Below are 8091 nucleotides of genomic sequence, written 5' to 3'. Positions count from 1 at the left end.
AATGCTGTCTAGTGGATTAGACACCGACGATCTGTAACATCCGTGTATAGAAGTGACAAAAATGCATATAAGCATGTGCCAACGTTTTTTTTCTTTGATTAAAGGGGCCACACGGCCTCCAATTTCATTGACGCAATTTCTATTTCGCAGCTGACCTCGTTCCTGGCTTACAGCAAGGTCATGGTCGTGGCCGCTCAATCCCGATCGGACGATGCGTACGAAGCGGTGCCCCCTGGCAAGTAGGGCCACGAAGACACACACGCACACCTCTCTTCTCTGATCTCTCTTACCTCGTTCCCCACTCGCTCCTGATGCGCCGCCGCCGCCTGCTGCTCTGGCTGCCGCCGACCGCACCCGCTGCCGCTGCTCGCCGTCCCAGCTCCGTGGAGCAGAGGCTGCATCGTCGCATGGCAGAGATTGCATCTCCGTGGCAGAGGTTACATCCCGGCGGTGCCTGCTGCATCCTTGCGGCGGAGCTGCATCGACGCCGGCGGAGGCTCCATAGTAGCGGGGCGGATGCTGCATCTCTCACAGAATGTCATCCTCACGGCATCTGCTTCACCTTTGTTGCGGACGCTTCATATTTGCAGCGCCTGCCTCATCTTTGCTGCGGAGGCTTCATCCTCGCGGGCAGCGATTTCGGCCTCGCGGAGTTGACTACATCCTATCGAGGAGGCTCCATCCCCAGTGCGTCAGCTACATCATAGCGGCGGAGGTTCCATGCATGCGGAGGTGTCCACACCCCTGCGTCTACTGCAGTCTCCGCCGCGAGGATGGATCATCGGCAAACTGCAGCTACATCTTCGTGTGCGCAGGTTCCATCCGCACCCACCAGCAACATCCTCGCCCCGCCGGCCGGGTGCGTGCGTCACGAAGCTAAATCCTCTATCCGTCGGCACTTGCTCGTTTCGGCGGCTACATCCTCGCGCCGCCGGACAAACCATCGAGTCTCCAGGGTACATCCTCATGTCTCCTACATGTTTTGCAGTCCCAATCTCGTTCTCCGGTGACAAATCTGTTGCAGGTACCTGCTATGTTTTCTTTGTTCTCTGCGATTATGTAGAGAAGGGGCTACATTTTCTACTGTACTAGCATATGTAATCTAGTGGACATGGCCAGTTTTGTATCTTACAGATATGTGTCTGCTACATGTAATCTAGTAGATGAAACAGCTATTCTTAGTAGATTGATGCTTAGCAGACATGTTATATATGCTTTAGTAGATGGATGCTCCCTTTTACAAAGCATAAGCATCATATGGTCATGTCAGTAGATGTATCATATGTTTTGACAGTACAATGCTGATTTTTGGTTGCACACCAGAAGATGTATCATATGTTCATGTCATAGTAGTTCTAAGCTGACAGTAGATGCAACATTAGCATTGTAGCCATCCAATTTTTCCGTCCCATTAGCACGTGTATCATATGCAGACGACAATTTTATATGTAATCTATTTAGTAGATGGAACCTATTTTTCCACAGTAAGCTCTGAATTATATGTTACGTGCTCACGCAATGGAACATAATTATGTGTTGCATGTAAGCTACTGAGTAGATGGAACATTAGTGCACACTGAGATTCTGAATTACGTGTTACATGCTCACGCAATGGATTATATTTATGTGTTACATGTAAGTTACTTAGTAGATGTATCAAACAATGATTTCCCTAAAAAAATGATTTTCCAGCATGTTTAGTTTTCTACTTGCACAAACAGTGAACTCAGGGATGTATCAACAATCAATCTCCAGATCAGGAGGAACCATCAGATGTAACTGATTTGGACCAGAGAATAAGAGGAGGGGGGTGGAGAAACTTACAGATGATGCATTCGGATGGAGGAGGAAGTTTTCTGCGACGTGATGTAACAGATCCTGGTTTGAAAGAATCCTGCATCCATATGTAACTTATTTTTTCTCTTCCCTCTTCTGCTATGGTTCTTCCCTGTGCATCTTCTTCGTTGTCTTGTACTCTGTATTAGTTTTGCTATGGAGAAGAAGAGGGGATCCGATGCTGGCAGGTAATGAGAGGATCCAATGATGGAGCTAGCATGTAAAAGGAGGTTGCGAATTCTAACTATATATCGACCTTGTTCTGGGTTACAGCGAGATCACGCGTTGGAGCCGCGCGATCAAGATCTAACGACACAAAACAAAGGCCCCAACCCGCAGCCTATCTCGTGTGTACCCATTTCTAGGTACGCGTTTTGACAGTTCTCCATTTCCACCCGGTCCCCTCCGCTTGGTTACCGGCGCATCGCAGGCGCGAGATGTAGCTTTTTCGGCGGGCGAGGCGGCGCGAGATGTAGCTTTTTCATCGGGCAGGGTGGGCCGAGATGTAGCTTTTTCTGTTGGGCTGGGGCCGCGCGAGATGTAGTTTTTTTTGGTTGGAGGAGGCGAGATGTAGCTTTTTTCGGCCAGGAGAGGCGAGATGCTGTTTTTTCTATCGGGCATCGCGGCACGAGATGTAGCTTTTTCGTCGGGCGAGACGGCGCGAGGTTTTTTTTTTATTGGGCGAGGCGGCATGAGATGTAACTTTTTTGTCAGGCGAGATGTAGCTGTTTCATCGGATGGGCCGGGCAAGATGTAGTTTTTTCTGTTGAGCCGGGTGAGATGTAGCTATTTGTCGGACGGGCAGGGCGAGATGTAGTTGTTTCGTCGGACGGGCGGGGCGAGATGTAGCTTTTCCTGTTGGGCTAGGCGTGATGTAGCTTTTTCATCGGGCGGGTCGTGATGTGGCTTTTACTGTTGGGCGAGATGTAGCTTTTCTGTTGGGCGGGGTGAGATGTAGTAGATTTTTAGTTGGACGGAGGCGGTGCTAGATGTAGATTTTTCTGTTGGGCCGAGCGGCGCGAGATGTAGCTTTTTCGGTCGGAGGAGACGATTCATATATCTTTTTCTAGCAAGCGAGGTGACATGTAGCTTTTCGGATCAGATGCGTAATTATTTTGGGACGAAATGTAGCTTTTTCAGTCCGGCATAGTGGCGGGGTGTCACTGTTTCAGTCTAAAAATAGAGGGTGTAGCATTTTTAATCAGCCGGCGAGATGAGATTTTCTCCCTCGGAAGGAATAAAAAGCAACGTTAGAATTTTTGGTCGGCAGTCCGCAAAATTAAGTCTGAGCGAACTAGCGTGGGATGGTGAGATGGTTGGTTCCGGCCAGGACCGACGGTTTTGCATTAAAAAGGAAAGAAGCGTAACTGATTTGCTTACTATAAATAGGTTGTCTAGGTGACCTCGTGTTAGGGAGAAATCGAGGTTGACCTCGTTGTAGCAACGCCCTTTCATTGAAGAAATTGGAGTTTGTCATACACAACATAGAAACAAAACGGAGAGACACAGCAGGAACTCCTGCTACTCAAAAACACCACTACCACACTCGAATTCTAAACCCGGAACTTGAAGCTAAATCTTATTACAACTTCTCTTTGGAATATAAGTTCTAAGACTTTAAGAAGGAGCATATAAAGAGACTCCAGAGGGGGTAGACATAACAAAACATGCAGACACATAGTTGAGCTCTATCAACCGTCACAGATTCTTCTTGTCACAGGAGCCCATCCGTGTCTCCTCCCAAAAACTTCTTTTGCAATTCATCATCCGCTCAGACACCCGTGGCACGGTTCTTCTGACCTTTTCTTTCTGGAGAATGTTCCAATCATCCAAGAGGCGGAACATAGAGAAGATAACATTAGTAGGGTTATTAGGCATCTTTGTTTGAAAACAAGCGGAGTTTCTTGTTTTCCATAAGTTCCAAAGTAAAGCTGCAGTACCTAACATGACCACTACTCTATCTACACCCAAAAATTTTTGTAACCATCATAAAAGTTCTCAGGTTTACTCTATATCCCTAAAGCACAACATGCTACACTCCAATTATATCTCGCCAAGGAACACTCAAAGAACAAGTGAATAATATTTTCATTACCACCACAAAATTCACATAAGATACTCCCTTTCCAACCTTTCTTAGCCAAGTTATTCTTGGTTAAGATTCTACCATTCACAATCATCCAAATAAAAGCTTTGACTTTAAGAGGTATATTCATCCTCCAAATCATTTTGTACGGGAATAAAATACGCCGAGCTATCAAATAAGTGTAAAGCGATTTAACTGAAAAAAAACCTAGATTTAGTTAAAGTCTAGCTAACTCTATCAGGTTCTGGGTTAGATTAGTTCTTCTACAAATATCTAAAAGCTATTCCACATTTCCAGAGATTCACCATATAAACATCTTCTAAAATGAATGCAATTAAACTCTTGAGCAAACACCTTAGCCACTGTAATCTCATGAGTACAAGTCAAATTGTATAACCTTGGAAAGACCACACACATTGGTTTCTCTCCAACCCACACATCTTCCCAAAACCTTGTTTTACACCCATCTCCCAAAATCCTTTCGCAACAACTATACAAAATATGTTTAACTTCTATCAAACCGGACCAAAACTGTGAACACCCTATATACTTCCTATCCTGAGTAAGAGTTCCTTTTCTTAAATACTTAAACTTTAGCACATTCTGCCTGGTTCCTTCTTCGTTCTCTAATCGCTACAACCATTTACAAAGAAGACTTATATTCTTAACATCTAAATTAGTAAGACCCAGACCTCCCTGGTCTCTTGGTTGACAAACATCCGTCCATTTAACAAGGTGATATTTTCTAACCCTGTCTTTTTCTTGCCATAACACCCGTGCTCTAGAGAAATCAAGCCCTTCAAAACACCTTTAGTAACTCGAAACAAAGAAATGATAAAACCTGGTACATTACTCAAACAGGTTTTGGTTAAAATAATTCTACCACCAAAAGACAGTAAACCTCCCTGCCATCAGGGGCATTTTCTCTCTACCTTCTCCTCAACTGGTTTCCAATCAATTCTACTAAGTTTTTTATAATGTAAAGGCATACCTAAATAATTAAAAGGTACAGCCCCGGCTTTGGAAAGTGAATATATATGCATATTCCTCTTGCCTCTCAACTCTTGCCTCTCAATGGTTGAACCAAAGCAGTAAACTTTACTTTTCATGAAGTTTATTTTCAAACCAGTCAAGTGCTCAAAAGTACACAAAATAACTTTTAAATTTCTAGCATTTTTCAGATCATCTTCAAACATAAAAATTGTATCGTCTGCATACTGTAACAATGAAATACCCCCTTCATACATTTCTGGAATAAGCCCAGTAATGAAACCTTGGTCCTGTGCTATCGACACCAGAGTAGCCAGAACATCAGCAGCTATATTAAAGAGAATATAGATCTCTTGACAAATATACCGGTGTTCACTTTTGTGAACTCATAATAAGCCTGCCCTCCCTAGCTGCTCCGCTTGGAGGGAGAGTTCGACGACACGGCGAATCTGCTACTCTTCGCGGGCACAGGTGTCGTCCTGCAGCTTCTTCTACGACTCGAACGACTCGACGAGCGCCAGTTGCTGCACCGCCGCCTCCTACGGGTTCGGTCCGTCGTCGTCGGACCAGTCGAAGTCATCGTCGTCGTCGGACTCCTCCTCCTCCTCCCCCATTTGCGCCACCGCAGCCGCCGCCGACGCATCCGCCTCCGCCGCCCAGGCCATTGCTTCCGCTACCACCGCTGACGTTGATGGAGCTCCAGCTCAATGCGTTGGCTCTCCCGCTCTACACGCCACCGCTCGCCCATCTCCTCCGCCCAGATCCGCCGCACCTCTTCCACCGTGGCTGCGTCGAACACTGCTATGGTGTCCGCTAGCGCCGTCCCCTCCCACGCTTCATTCTCCGTAGCTTCTGGGTCGACGTCGAACTCCTGCGCTGGTGGAGGTGGAGGTGGAGACGGTGGTGGAGGGCACTGGCCGGCACCGGCGCGGTTCATCATTGCGTAGGTGGTGCGTAGGCGACAAGGGTGCTTCGGGCGGAGAAAGGGATGCCGGCGGCTGTGGTGGCGACCATTGAATGGAGGAGTCCTTTTATAGACGCCGGTGTCGCGAGAAGAGGCGGGAAGAAAGCGCAGGAAGAGGCCAGAAGCCGCCAGAAAGAGCGGAAACACGCCATGGCGTACGAACGGCGGCGACACGTGGAGGTTGCGCAACGCCGACGAGATGTCTCGCCCGCCCCTCCATCGCCATTAAGGCAAAACTGCGATGGTTCGTTCGTGTGTCAATGACGCGTCGGGCCCCGCCACTCCCCGCCTTGCTTCTCGTTGTGTCCGGCGTGCCCGGAGCGTCCCCTGTGGACTGCGAACGGGCTCGGGACGCCGGACACCGTATTTGCCACGTCGGACGGAAATGGCCTTTGGGACGCGCGACTGGAAACGAAAAAATATCCGACGCGTCCCAAAAACCTGTGAAGAACGCTTTGGAACGCGGCCTGAGATGCTCTTAGCTAGAACTATATGTGATCTTGCTTGTTGCCAGCCGCACCACCTCAGTACTACTGAACATTCGTACACACTATGAGCTTATTAGAATATCACAACTTTCACCACTCCTTTTAAAATATCACAGCTTTCATAACTGAATGCAAAAGAACATGCGACATTTAACCAAAAATATGCTTGAGAGATCTATGTTAGATGTTTCAGTTATATTAGTCTGATATGCCTATTACGTATATGGCTAGTATTCTAAGGCGCGAGTTGGAAGTTAAGCAATTGAATCTGTCAGCAACCACTGAAATCACATTACACTCAGACGGCAAGAACGGACAAGTTGCACATAACCTGGCCTACTTATATGAATATGAACTAGTACTACTCAAGCTGAAATACGAAATATTACGGCCCACAACGAGTAAAAGATACCGAGTTTGAATCTGAAACATGAATGAGCTGAAATACAGACAAAGTGACATGTGTTCTGAACCTGCACACCTCATCGGCAGACACTTCTCTATCCAGCCGGTGTGCCGGCTCAAAGCGCCCAGCCGTCCACCGTGTATTTGGAGAACTTGTAACACCTGGAAGCCACTCTAATCATCTTCGTGTCCCCGGTGCTAGGATCAACTCTCGCTTCAAGAGCCGACATGACGGCGACATTGCTCTCAGGAATGCACCAGTCATCCCAGTCACGCCTGGTGTCGTAGAACCTTGTAAGGCAGAACCTACCGTCGCCGAGATGGGTGAGGTACTGAGGTAGGAGCGGGTCAAATGCCAACGCTGCCGTGCACCCTCGAATCCATCAACATCATCCCACACATGCTCGTGCGCCGGGGGCCCCGAGGCCTCGGCGCCGGGACGACGAGGTCAGCCGAGCACAGCTTGCTCGATCTCTTGGAGAACCCAAGGCAGCTGGGCGCGGTAGCCGACTGGCTCCTATAGTCTTCATGCTTCCGCCAATACCGGCAAAGAGGGGCTTCGTATCAGTGTTCCGCAGGATGTAGCCACCACCAGCCCCAGCCTTGAAATCGTGGACAATTAGATGGACGAATCTTCGGATCATGGAGCACGTCTGCCAATCCTCGATCTGAATTTCTCTCCGAACTGACCCTGTAACAAGGATTCAGAACTGCATAATTCAATCCCCAAATTGATGGGCTTAGGATTTTTCGGGCTGCAGAAACATGGGGAAGAATATCGTGGGGGGCTGGACGAGGTGTTGAGTACTCGATCTTGATGTCTCTGAGAACAGATTTAGTCTAGGATTTAACGACCGAGCAGCTGGTGCAGAAAGATATGGGCCGGACCGAGTCGAGCCACTATGGCCCATAAAAAAAATATAACCCCAAGCATCACTGCACTCTAGAACGGGAGAAGTCAATTTCGGTTTTGTTTCAGATCCCAAAACGGAGATCAATATAGGAATCGGAGAGCTACTACTGTACTTGTCAAGATACAAACTTCAGGAATCAATAATCCTTGTCGATCCATCGAACAACTCCACAAGGAACAAAATTGGTAGCTAGCCACAAGGATTTGAATTAAGTAGTACTTCCGCATAGACAAGGAGGAGGAGGGTTCGGTTCATCAAATAATCAAGGTGAATGATCTCTTGCTGCTCAATTGGAGATGAATAGCATCCTTGGACGAGCACTGCATCGGATATAAGTGTTCTTTATGCCCCTACTTTTCTGTTCTTTTTTTAACATGTTGTAACCGTATCCATAAAACCCGATGCAGA

General features: G+C 47.5%; 1 long non-coding RNA gene across 1 annotated transcript; it reads left to right on the top strand.

Moving 5' to 3' along the window:
• Positions 1-241: 241 nt before the first annotated feature.
• Positions 242-1989, top strand: LOC127324137 (uncharacterized). The gene is made up of 2 exons (XR_007866119.2): positions 242-1024; positions 1756-1989. It is a non-coding gene; the product is annotated as an uncharacterized lncRNA (long non-coding RNA).
• Positions 1990-8091: the final 6102 nt, after the last annotated feature.

Source organism: Lolium perenne, chromosome 1 (genome assembly GCF_019359855.2).
Source record: "Lolium perenne isolate Kyuss_39 chromosome 1, Kyuss_2.0, whole genome shotgun sequence".
Classification (NCBI taxonomy): domain Eukaryota; kingdom Viridiplantae; phylum Streptophyta; class Magnoliopsida; order Poales; family Poaceae; genus Lolium; species Lolium perenne.
This window is presented reverse-complemented; position numbering and strand designations above follow the sequence as displayed.